Genomic DNA, 8,198 nt, shown 5'->3' on the forward strand with positions numbered 1-8,198 from the left:
CTTAGAGGCAAGGCTCTATACACTAGAGTACTTTTGATGTGTCCCATCAACTCGCATAACAAGGAGAAGCTTGCTTAGTACGCCGTCTACCCCGCCCACAGGCGCGGTGGCTCGTAGGATGAGGTGAAGCTTGCTTACTAGTACTAGTATTGTATGCCTTATGCCGGCTCCCTCGCCCACGCGCGCGGTGGCTCACATGACAAGGAGAAAATTTTACTACTCCCTCTGTTTACTCCTCGTCCCTACTACCTTGGTTAGAGAGATTATCATATTGTTTGGAATGTATATGTCCTTTAGTACTCCCTCCATTTACTTATACAAGGCCACTATAAAAAATACATTTTGCATCTATACAAGGCCACAAATAGTAATCGAGACAAAAGTTACTACTCCCTCCTTTCCAGTTTATGGCTCAATTTCAAAATCTCTCCAACCAAGGTAGACGGTGAGTGGTCGAATTAATTTCGTACTCCTAGTTTTCACAAGTAATTAGTACGCTTCCTTTTCTCAAGAATTTATGTTTACCGAGGCATTGATTAGAACGAATGCATGAATGACCACTAAATTTCCATGAACTTCTACATGCATTGCTGTGTTTTCTCTTGACACTGCTTGCATCGGGTGATCTAACACACCTCGAAATCCAACATGTGATGGTACTACTACTACTAGTAGAATTGAGACTTATAAAATGGAAAAGTGAATGTTTTTTAGATGAGCCCTATAAACCCTAGTGGGTACGTACTCCGTAAAATCAGATTTTCCCAAAACTAAGTCGCTCAACCTTTATTTGCTTGTTTCCCTTCCTGCCTCCTTGCCTCGAACATACTATGCCAAACTCCCATGCCTGCCGCGCGGGAAAAGACCCACCCTCGCCTTGTTTTAGTCTGGGTTTGTATCGATGGATCGCGCGAAGCAGCAAAAACCCAAGCCGTGTCTTATACTCCTCCGTCGATGCTCGCTTTCATGAATTCTGTACTTCCTGTCACCGACATGTGGGACATATAGCAACCGGGTCGACGTGTCAAGCACCAAATAACAGTGCAGAACAGCAGGGGACGCACCCAGTCGTACCGCCCCAGTAGTAGTAGTAATGAGCAATGAGACGTCAAATCACAATGCCGCACCTTCCCAGACGGACGAAGCAACCATTATTTCACACTTCGGTTCGCCATCATCTCAAACCACGTAGTATTGCTTTTGCCTCAAGAAGGACACGCGCATCGCCTTGGTACATCATGACATGTGGGACCGCATGACAGGCCATGCTCCCCCGCCGATCGCTTGGTAAGATCACCTCATTTTTACTACTATACTTCCTCCGTATCGGTTTACATGGCATACACGTTGTTCTAGGTTGAGAATTTAACTGGCTATATATGTGATGAACAATATATGTTTAGAAACTACACCCTTTTAATAATCCAATGATATACTTTTTGTGACATAGTAAATCATATTTAGTTAGTTAAATGGATGACCTAGAACTACGTGCACGCCCTGTAAACCGAGACGTCTAAAAAACGAGATGGAGAGGGTAGTTTAGTACGTATCTTTTTAGATCAATATAGTCAGGATTCACCAAGGAGAAAAACCAAGTGGTAGGCTGCACCTGTCATGTTGGCATAGCAACTCAAGCAGGGTCAGTCTGCACACAAAATGGCGACACACTTAACAGGACCCCTTTGGCCAACATGTGGCTCATCCACCGTCTTGTTCCACGTGCAATGCACCAAATTACAATTCGGAGCTGCGGTTGGAATTGGAGGCACCCCGGTCGTAGCGCCGTAGTAGTAGAAAATGAGCGATGAGGGGTCAAATCACAAAGCCCCACCTTTCCCGCATTAAGCTGGACGGACGAAGCAACCATCATTTCACTCTAGGGCGCAAGAGCATAAAGAAAAGAGAAAACCAATGTTGCGTGCGACAGCTACCTAGGGCACCCTAGGGTATGGGTCTCCACTACAGATCATTTTTTTGAAAGCGCCTCCACTACAAATCGGCTTCTCCCTCATCCTCTTGAAGAAAACCGATGATGCATGCGGCGGTAGGGTTTGTACGAGTAATACTACGGCGTGCGGGGCCATGTCGTAGTAAACGGGAGAGGGATTGAGTTCGAGTCAATGCCTTAAATATGTGTGGGCCGCTTTGTTTTAGGGGAACGAGGCAGCATTTTGGGTTCGGGGACCAGTGGAGATATAGTACGTATAAAAAATTGTGGACGTAGGTTCGACCAAAAGGCAATGATGCATGGGCCCTGCATTTTGATATACCCGGGGCCGCGTGAAATTTGCTACTCTACTCAAAACTAGTAAGGTACACATGCATTGAACGCGTGAGATTTTGAAACCAAATTATGAATAAATACACACTATAACATGTAAAGCTTTGAGTCATATATGCATGATGTAGATGTTTGTTTAGTTCTTATAGTTCATCTCATTCAAAATCAATTAGTTTTATAAAAATGTTAAGATTCATGGGGTTGTGCATTGTAAAGCATAAAGTAAAAAACAAATAATGGCAATTCATTTAGAAAAAAATTCAATTATGATACGGAAGATTCTAGAACAAGGGAGAAGTGCTTGTGTTTTGCGGTTTGTGCATTATGCTTAAGTTCAACCATGGAGTCTTCTAAATTGTACATGTGGCAGATCTGGTGGAATGTTGATGATACCCAACGGCTAGTAGTGCTCAGATTTGCCATCTCTGCACTGTCGAATTAGCATCATCCAGCGACCATCTTTCAAAGTTATTCGCACACTATATAGTTCTTGTGCCATAGTTGCATGTCTTGGAAAAAAGCTACTAGTGGGTTGTACTAGCGATTTAGGAATAGAAGATGTATACATGGAAGTTGTAGGGAAAGAGATGACATGGAGTATCTCAATTCCTATGAGTAGGGATTGGAAAAGAGGTGTCATTTGGTTCCCATCATAGGAACTTTTCGATTGAATCTAGAGATGACATGTATCTCAATTCCTATGAGGAGGGATTAGAAAAGAGATGTAATTTGGTTCATATCATAGGAACTTTTCTATTGAATATATGCTAATGTTTATTTTCCTTTGAAATTATGGGAGTATAGGAATCCATTAATATGAACCAAGTGGCTCTAAAGCTATAGAAATAATATCATGTTTATTTCCTTTGAAATGTGGAGTATATGAATCTATTCCTATGAACCAATTGGCTCTAAAGGAAAAAATCCTATAAAAAGCATATCATATAGGGTTCCTATGATATTCCTCCACACCAAAGGATGGTTGAAATTGCTGTAGGTGATACAATGGTCTTTCTTTGTAGACTCCTCCACCATCTTTATAGTTACCTCTCGAAGATGAATGAAATGATATATACAGGGTATTCTAGATGTGCAATTTGGTACACGAAAACTCGGTAAAAGATTGCGAGGTTCGAATTTTCAATAAAGCTATACGCACTACATCTTGGAACGGAGGGAGCATATGATAGTTGATAACACTCACGTGGAAGATTTGTGTGTAGGAGGAGTGGATGTTCTGTTAAATGACATGGCAAAATTGACACTGTCAGATGCCGATCTAATGGTTCTTATGGCGTTTGTCAGGAAAAGGCTTGTGGCGAACATTTGTCGGATAATGATTTACGGACACATGCATTGCATTGATACGTGCCCCCCCTCTCTCTCATGCACACGCACCCTCACGAGTCACGACTCTTCTGAGTCCTCTCGCATCCATCGTCTATCTGCAGGTAGACGTCACACACATATGTGCTCTTCACACTCTACCCTCAGAACTTCTAAAAAACAAAAGAGGTCGCGCACATTTTATTTTAGCTCACACGTCAAACACTTATACTATTACTCTTGTGGCGAACTTTCTTTGGGCATAGTATATTGTACTGTCACGAAGAGAAGCGGTGCACACACGCACTAGTTCTCTCACACCCACTCACGGGTACATGTAGGAGCGCATTTTTTGAAGCTGGTACAACAAAATTACTCCACTATATATATAAGCAGGAGCCTTAGCGCTTGCTTTACTAGGGTTCCTCTCGTTCACTCTCTCATGCTCTCCAGATCTAAGCAAGGCATAGGTGGCCACATTCTCTCTCAGCTCACGGCTGGTCACAAATCCGGCCGGACAACCTCGACCGGGGCAGGGGTGTAGGTGCATTGTTCACGCTGTCGTCGGTGGCGAGGGAGGAGACCAACAACTTCCCGCGTGTCCCGATCGGCGGCCATTCCGTTCTCTCCGAGAGAGCGCTGGCCCAAGAGGGCCCCCGGCCCCTTCTTCCTCCCTGCGGTATTGTGGCCAAGATGCGGCCTCCCGACTCCGTCTTCGCCACATGCCGATGACCCTCAGGTATATATTCCTCCGAAACCTGCCTTGCTCTACTGCCCCAGCTCAACACTTGGCTTCTTGTGGATCTTTTTCTACTTCCGTTCGTTGTTCCAAAGCCACCTAGACTTTTACTATTATTAGAAGTAAAGCTAGTTCATATAGTCGACTCTAAGAGTTGGTCCAAACATGGAAGAAAGTGGGAAAGCTGTAGCATGAATCTAGGACTTGGTTCTAAGAGGAAACGAGTGAAAGTAGTAGATACTGGCTACCCAACCGGTCTCTTGGTTGAAAAGATGAAGAAAGCATGGTGGATGGCGAAGGGTGGGGGGAAGTGGACCTATCTCTTGGTTGAAAAAAGGAAAGAAAGTGACGGGTGTTGGGGGACAACGCAAATGAGAATGAGCAGGTCTAGATTTCCTATGCTCACATAGGAAAATGTCGCCGAGGAGATAAAAAATGGGACAAATGCAGACATGTTGCCTGAGTGTTTGCCACTCTTGGCAACCACATCTGCCTCACCACTTTATGCCCCTGCTGTCCCTACGCCCATATCGCTACCGTTAATGTAAAATCACATGAAGCATTAAGCAATGTCACCTAATGTCACTATAAGTAGTGGTCTAGTGCCGTCGATAAATTGAAGCAATGCCACCACCATTTTATGAAGTGCTTCCGTCTTGCTTTATTTCCCATGAATTGTGTTTTTGCAGTTACACTTAAATCTCACACCGCTAACATTGCTTCATCCCAGTGGAACTGCACAAATTTGATTGCACATTTACTAACCACGTGCTACTATCATGACAGTAATACTAATGATATTGTTCTGCATGTTAATCTAGTGGAAGTGATGATGTGATGTGATGCTACTTACTTAAGGACACTTTCATACTATCAATCTAGTGCCAATTATAACACAATAGATGCTGCTGTTAATCACACGCCACTGCAAATATCTGTCACTGTTTAAATAACCACATTTTGTATTTGCGCAAACAGGGACGTATGTCTCCATATCGTTTCGGGATGTCTGTCTCCGTATCGTTTCTATCCGCGCAATCAAAAGCACACACCTCAGTTTTAGTAGAACTGCGCAAAATGAGATGGCTATCCCTCATTGCCATCATCTAACAACCCGTCTTCCAAGTATTCCTACATTGGTAGTTACTAGGTAGAATGACCAACGCAATATAAAAGAAGTTGATTCGTACGTTTTACTTCCTGATTGCAGTGCAGGGATGAGCGAAAACAACTACATCCTAGTCCAGAATGCACTTTCTACCAATTCATCCATGGACCGAGGACTAGCTGGCACGGCTGCACGGCGGTTTTTGGACAGGTGCGCGGACAAGAGGCATTGTGGTATAGATATTTCTGCAAATGGCGGTGCTTAAATTTAGTGGAATGCACAAGACTTTCAGTTGTGAGTACACTACATGGTTAAGTTCAGCATTCCAGCTGTGAACACAATTATAATTGGTTATTCTGGAATGAGAGAACCTACCCATGGATGGTGGCAACAAGAAAAAACCAGAGTGAACTCCAGGAAATTTAAGCCTGCTGGGAGGCCCTTTGCTCAGAGAAGCCGTGCTTGTTTTTTTCCTGATTTGTAAACCTTCTCACAACTTTGTCTTTTGTTGTGAGCTAGTATATGTTTGTTATGTTCTATGAATCATTGAGATGTATAAAATTGCTTAACTTATGATTTTCAAGTTTTTTATGAAGCCGAATTTAATGTGAGTTGGTGACCCACAAGTATAGGGGATATATCGTAGTCCTTTCGATAAGTAAGAGTGTCGAACCCAACGAGGAGCAGAAGGAAATGATAAGTGGTTTCTAGCAAGGTATTCTCTGCAAGTACTGAAATAAATGGTAACAGATAGTTTTGTGATAGGATAATTTGTAATGAGCAACAAGTAACAAAAGTAAATAAAGTGCAGCAAGGAGGCCCAATCCTTTTTGTAGCAAAGGACAAGCCTAGACAAACTCTTATATAGAGAAAAGCGCTCCCGAGGACACATGGGAATATCGTCAAGCTAGTTTTCATCACGTTCATATGATTCGCGTTCGGTACTTTGATAATTTGGTATGTGGGTGGACCGGTGCTTGGGTACTGCCCTTACTTGGACAAGCATCCCACTTATGATTAACCTCTATTGCAAGCATCCGCAACTATAACAAAAGTATTAAGGTAAACCTAACCATAGCATGAAACATATGGATCCAAATCAGCCCTTTACGAAGCAATGCATAAACTAGGGTTTAAGCTTCTGTCACTCTAGCAACCCATCATCTACTTATTACTTCCCAATGCCTTCCTCTAGGCCCAAATAATGGTGAAGTGTCATGTAGTCGGCGTTCACATAACACCACTAGAGGAGAGACAACATACATCTCATCAAAATATCGAACGAATACCAAATTCACATGACTACTAATAGCAAGACGTCTCCCATGTTCTCAGGAACAAACGTAACTACTCACAAAGCATAAACATGTTCATAATCAGAGGAGTATTAATATGCATATAGGATCTGAACATATGATCTTCCACCAATTAAACCAACTAGCATCAACTACAAGGAGTAATTAACACTACTAGCAACCTACTAGCACCAACCCCGGACTTGGAGTCAAGAATTGGATACAAGAGATGAACTAGGGTTTTGAGAGGAGATGGTGCTGATGAAGATGTTGATGGAGATTGCCCTCTCCCGATGAGAGGAGCGTTGGTGATGACGATGGCGATGATTCCCCCCCCCCAGAGGGAAGTTTCCCCGGCAGAACTACTCCGCCAGAGCCCTAGATTGGTTCCACCAAGGTTCTGTCTCGTGGCGGCGGAGTTTCGTCCGAGAAGATGCTTCTTATTTTTTCCCATCGAAAGACTCATATAGCAGAAGATGGCCACCGGAGGGCCACCAGGGGGCCCTCGAGGTTGGGGGGCGCGCCCAGGGGGGTAGGGCGCGCCCCCACCCTTGTGGACAGGGTGTGGCCCCCTGGTGAATCTCTTCCGCTAAGTATTTTTTATATATTCTGAAAACGTCTTCCGTGAAGTTTCAGGACTTTTAGAGTTGTGCAGAATAGGTGTCTAATATTTGCTCCTTTTCCAGCCCAGAATCCCAGCTGCCGGCATTCTCCCTCTTTATGTAAACCTTGTAAAATAAGAGAGAATAGGCATAAGTATTGTGACATAATGTGTAATAACAGCCCATAATGCAATAAATATCGATATAAAAGCATGATGCAAAATGGACGTATCAACTCCCCCAAGCTTAGACCTCGCTTGTCCTCAAGCGAAAGCCGAAATCGAAAAATATGTCCACATGTTTAGAGATAGAGGTGTCGATAAAAATAAAATATGGACATGAGGGCATCATGATCATTCTTAGAACATCAACTTATATAATTCTTGTCATATAATCCCTTATGCTAGAGTAATAATTCAATCACAATTTCAAGTGTGAATCGTAAACTTCATTGAAAACTAACAAACTATAATCTCAGTCATTGGAGCAATTGCAATTTATCATAACATAGAAAGAGCCAATGTGTAAGAGCTTTTCAGCAAGTCCATATACTCAACTATCATATAATCTTTCACAATTGCTGACACTCACACAATACTTATGGGTATGGAGTTTTAATCGGACACAGAGAAAGATAGGGGCTTATAGTTTTGCCTCCCAACGTTTTACCTCAAGGGTAATGTCAACAATAATAGTTCATGAAAACTCACATCCAATTAGCCATATATACCAGGATCTTTCCAACATACCGTGCTTGCCAAAGGATAAAATGTAAAAAGGAAGGGTGAAGATCACCATGACTCTTATGCAAGGTAGGAGATAAAAGTAAAAGATAGGCCCTTCG

This window comes from Triticum aestivum, chromosome 6A, assembly GCF_018294505.1.
Source record: "Triticum aestivum cultivar Chinese Spring chromosome 6A, IWGSC CS RefSeq v2.1, whole genome shotgun sequence".
Taxonomy (NCBI): domain Eukaryota; kingdom Viridiplantae; phylum Streptophyta; class Magnoliopsida; order Poales; family Poaceae; genus Triticum; species Triticum aestivum.